Source organism: Cetorhinus maximus, chromosome 20, assembly GCF_964194155.1.
Source record: "Cetorhinus maximus chromosome 20, sCetMax3.hap1.1, whole genome shotgun sequence".
NCBI classification, from domain to species: Eukaryota; Metazoa; Chordata; class Chondrichthyes; order Lamniformes; family Cetorhinidae; genus Cetorhinus; species Cetorhinus maximus.
In genome coordinates, this window is record NC_135898.1 from 34,025,300 (window position 1) to 34,031,164 (window position 5,865).

Here is a 5,865-nt window from a genome sequence, read left to right on the forward strand (position 1 = left end):
GACCTGGCGTTGTGCAAATACCATCTGCTTGTTAACACTGTTCCTAAAGTATGCGCAGTCACCCATTTGGTGCAAACCAATGTGGGGTCAAGAGTTTCACAGAGACTGGATTATGAAATGTGTGCCTTTATTTGAGAGTAGCTTCAGTATAAACTGCAGTCCCCATAGCTGACTGCGGGCACGCCAGAATTAACGCAATTTTTCAACGACCAGCATCTGGTGATGGATGGATACAACAAGGATGTTGTCACTCATCAGCCTCAACAATTCCTGAACTGCTGCCTGAATGAGTTACCTTACTGCAGCACCCTCAACCTGACCAAAGCCCCAAGCTCCGCAGCCACACCCTCACATGGGCCACGCATGTTGATTAAGCAATAAATATTGGCCAAGACATAAGGAAGAACTAATACCATGGGATTTTTACAGCCAACAGAGGCCAGATGGGGTATTAGTTTATCATCCCATCAAAAAGAGGGCATCTCTGACAGTACCGAACTCCCTAAGTACTACACGAGAATATCAATCTACAGCGCATGTTCAACTTGTACAAAACATTATTTATTATAATTCTCCTTTGAACTTGCATCAAGTAAATAAATTATCAAAATCCAGGATAAAGCAAGGTGTGGGAACAATTCCCAGCCTTGAGATCCCATAAAGGGTTTGCTCCATCACATCTTTTAATTATATACAATTCAAGAATCAAATAAGTGCTTTGTCCTGGATCACGTCGAGCTTTTTGTGTTGTTATTGGAGCTGCACTCATCAAGGCAAGTGGAGAGTATTCCATCACATTCCTGACTTGTGCTTTGTAGATGGTGGACAGGCTTTGGGGAGTCAGGATGTGAGTTACTCTGAGCAGAATTTCTGGTCAATGGTAATCCCCCAGGATGTTGATGATGGAGGATTCATACATGATTCAGCTGCTAGACTGGGTCTGCGGCCAGTGTTGAGGGAACCAACAAGAGGAAAAACATACTTAACCCCATCCTCACCAACCTGCCTGCCGCAGATGCATCTGCCCATGACATCTGCACAGTCATTGTGGAGACAAAGTCCCGCCTTCACATGCTAAATGGGATAGAATTCAAACAGATCCAGAAACTCAAGATTGGGCATCCATGAGGCGCTGTGGGCCATCAGCAGCAGCAGAATTGTACTCAAACGCAATGTGTAACCTCATGGCCCGGCATATCCCCACTCTACCATTACCACCAAGCCAGAGGATCAACCCTGGTTCAATGAAGAGTGCAGGAAGACATGCCAGGAGCAGCACCAGGCGTACCTAAAAATGAGGTGTCAACCTGGTGAAGTTATAACACAGGACTACTTGCGTGCCAAACAGCATAAGCAGCAAATGATAGACAGAGCTAAGCAATCCCACAACCAACGGATCAGATCTAAGCTCTGCAGTCCAGCCACATCCAGTCGTGAATGGTGGTGGACAATTAAACAACTCATTGGAGGAGGAGGCTCCACAACTATCCCCACCCTCAATGATGGGGGAGTCAGCACATCAGCCCAAAACATAAAGCTGAAGCATTTGCTACAACATTCAGCCAAAAGTGCCGAGTGGATGATCAATCTTGGCCTCCTCCAGAGGTCCCCAGCATCACAGATGCCAGTCTTCAGCCAATTCAATTCTCTCCACGTGATATCAAGAAGCAGTTGGAGGCACTGGATACTGCAAAGGCTGTGGGCTCTGACAATACTCTGGCAATATTGCTGAAGACTTGTGCTCCAGAACTTGCCATGCCCCTAACCAAGCTGTTCCACTGGCATCTACCTGGCTTTGTGGAAAATTGCTCAGGTATGTCCTGTACATAAAAAGCAGGACACATCCAACCAGGCCAATTACCTCCCCATCAGTCTACTCTTGATCATCTGTAAAGGGGTCATCAATAATACTATCAAGCGGCACTTGCTGAGCAATAACCTGCTCACTGATGTCCAGTTTGGGTTCGGCCAGGATTACACAGCTCCTGATTTCATTATAGCCTTGGTTCAAACATGGACAAAAGAGCTGAACTCCCAAGGTGAGTTGAAAGTGACTGCCCTTGACATCAAGGCATATTTGACGGAGTGTGGCATTAAGGAGCCCTAGCAAAACTGGAGTCCATGGGAATCAGGGGGAAAACTTTCTGCTGGTTAGAATCATACCTAGCACAAAGGAAGATGGATGTGGTTGTTGGAGGTCAGTCATCTCAGCTCCAGGGCATCACTGCAGGAGTTCCTCAGGGTAGTGTCCTCGACCCAACCATCTTCAGCTGCTTCATCAATGACCTTCCTTCCATCATAAGGTCAGAAGTGGGGATGTTCGCTGATGATTGCGCAATGTTCAGCACCATTCACAACTCCTCAGATACTGAAACAGTCCATGTCCAAATGCAGCAAGACCTGGACAATATCCAAGTAAAATTCGTGCCACACAAGTTTCAGGCAATGACCATCTCCAACAAGAGAGAATCCAACCATCACCCCATGATGTTTAATGACATTACCATCATTGAATCCCCCACTATCAACATCCAGGGGGTTACCATTGACCAGAAATTGAACTGGACTAGCCATATAAATACTGTGGCTACAAGAGCAGGTCCAAGGCTAGGAATCCTGTGACGAGCAACTCACCTCCTGACTCCCCAAGCCTGTCCACCATCTACAAGGCACAATCAGGAGTGTGATGGAATACTCCCCACTTGCCTGGATGAGTGCAGCTCCCACAACACTCAAGAAGCTTGACACCATCCAGGACAAAGCAGCCCGCTTGATTGACATCACATCTACAAACATTCACTCCCTCCACCACCAACGCACAGTAACAGCAATATGTGCCATCTTCAAGATGCACCGCAGGAATTCACCAACACTCCTTCAACAGCACCTTCCAAACCCACAACCACTACCATCTAGAAGGACAAGGACAGCAGATAGATGGGAATACCACCATCTAGAAGTTCCCCTCCAAGTCACTCACCATCCTGACTTATATCACTGTTCCTTCACTGCCGCTGGGTCAAAACCCTGGAACTCCCTTTGTAACAGCACTGTGGGTGTACCTACACCACGGACTGCAGCGGTTCAAGAAGGCAGCTCATCACCACTTTCTCAAGGGCAATTAGGGATGGGCAATAAATGCTGGTCCAGCCAGCGAAGCCCACATCCCATGAATGAATTTTTAAAAATGCCATTGAATGATTAAGTTCTCTCTTGTTGAAAATGGTCATTGCCTGGCGCTTGTATGGCACAAATGTTACTTGCCACTTATCAGCCCCAGCCTGAATGTTGTCCATGCTACATGTGGACACAGGCTGTTTTATTAACTGAGGAGTCGTGAATGGAGTTGAAAATTGTGCACTCAACAGTAAACATCCCTACTTCTGACCTTATGATGGAGGGAAGGTTATTGATGAAGCAGCTGAAGATGGTTGGGCCGAGGACACTACCCTGAGGAACTTTTGCAGTGATGTCCTGGGGCCAAGATGATTGATCTCCAACTGTCACAACTATCATCCTTGGTGCTAGGTATGACTCCAACCAGCAAGAGTTTTTCCCCTGATGATCATTGGCTTCAATCTTACAAGGGCTTCTTGATGCCACACTTGGTCAAATGCTACTTTGATGTTAAGGGCAGTCACTCTCACCTCACCACTTGAATTCAGTTCTTTTGTCCATGTTTGGACCAAGGCCGTAATGAGGTCAGGAGCCGAGTGGCCCTGGAAGAACACAAACAGTATTGCTGAGGGGTTATTGCTCTGTAGGTGCTGCTTTATTATATATTGTTGCACACCTTCCATCATTTTGCTGGTGACTGAGAATAGGCTGATGGGGCAGGAATTGGTCACACTGGACTTGTCCTGCTTTTTGTGGACAGAAAATACCTGGCAACTTTCCACATTGTTGGGTGATTGCCGGTATTGTAGCTGCACTGGAACAGATTGGCTAAAGGCACAGCTAGTTCCCAGTGTTACTGCAAAACATTGTCAGGCCCCAGAGCCTTTGCTGTGTCCAGTGGACTCAGGCTTTTTATGGAGTGAATCAAATTGGCTGAAGACTGGCATCTATGATACTGGGGACCAGAGGAGGAGGCCAAGATGGATCATCTACTCAGCATTTCTGGCTGAATGCAGTTGCAAAAGCTACAGTCTTGTCTTTTGCACTGATATGCTGGGCTCCCCCATTATTGAAGATGGATATATTTGTGGAGCTAGTTTCTGGTAGTACTTTAATTGTCCACCACCATTCACAACTCGATGTGACAGGACTGCAGAGCTTAGATCCGATCCATTGGTTGTGAGATTGCTTAGCTCTGTCTCACATGCTACTTTCGCTTGTTGGCATGCAAGTAGTCCTGTGTTATAGTTTCACTAGGTTGACACCTCAATTTTAGGTAAGCCTGGTGCTGCTCCCAACATACCCTCCTGCACTCTTCATTGAACCAGGTTGATCACCCGGCTTGACAGTAATGGTAGAGTTGGGGATATGCTGGGCCCTGAGGTTACGGATTGTGGTTGGATACAATTCTGCTGGTGCTGATGGTCCACAGCACTTCATGGATCCCCCATTTTGTGCTGCTAAAACTGTTTGAAATTTGTCCCATTTAACACACAACACAATGGAGGGTATTGTCACTGTGAAGACAGGACTTGGTCTCCACAAGGACTGTGTGGTGATCACTCCAACCAACACTGTCAGAGATAAATGCATCTGCAAAAGGTAGATTAGTGAGGATGAGGTCAAGTGGGTTTTCTCCCTCGTTGTGGTTCCTTCACCATCTGTCACAGGCCCATTATAGCAGCTATGTTCTTCAGAACTCAATCAGTTGGGTCACTAGTGGTGCTACTGAGCCACTCTTTGTGATGGAGACTAACATTCCCCACCCAGAGTATGTTCTGTGCCCTTGCCACCCTCAGGATTTCTTCTAAGTGGTATTCAACTTGCCAGAGTACTGATTCGTCAGCTAAGGTAGGCAGCAATTAGCAGGCGGTTTCCTTGCCCATGTTTGGCCTGAGGCCATGAGGCTCCATTGGATGCGGAGTAAAATTTGAGGACTAAAGGCCACCCATTCCTGAATGTATACCACTATGCCATCACAACTGGTAGGCTTGTCCTGCTGGTGAGACAGGACATACCCAGGAATGGTGATGTAGGAGTCTGGGTCATTGATTGTGTCACTGACATGGTGAGTCTAACTACGTCAGGCTGTTGCTTGACTAGTCTGTTTTTCAGCTCTCCCAATTTTAGCACAACCTCTCAGGCATTAATGAGGAGGACTTTGTAGAGTCAGGATCTACTTTTGTCCTAGCCAACGACTGGGTTAATACTGGGTGATCCGTCTGGCTTTATTCTTAATTGACTTTTCCTGTAGCTGTTTGATACAACTGAGTGGCTTGCCAGACCATTTCAGAGGGCAGCTAAGAGTCAACCACACTATGAAATGCCATAACAGAATTAAAGAAACTAGAACCATGAAAAGTCTCAAACAAACCAAAATGCACTAGGAAGAGAAAGTTAATTATACAATGCAAATGTTTAATTTTCTCTCACAATCCCTAAGGTTATTCTGTCTACCAACTCCATCGTCCTTTCATGTAGGATTATAGTACCCTTCAAAAGGAAAACAGGATTATTAAAAGGTGGCAAAAATGGATTCTGCCAGTGGAAAAGGGTGAATTTGCACAATCCAGATATGTGTTTACTTCCAGAGAACTTTATATAGGTCTAATTGATGGTTCCTTTAAATGTGTAATCCCAACAATGTTCCTGTATGATATTAAGTCAAACCTACCATTCTAGATCAACAAAACACAAAATATAAAAAGTTGCCTGCCTATTTAGTATTTCTCACACTGTTTTCATTAC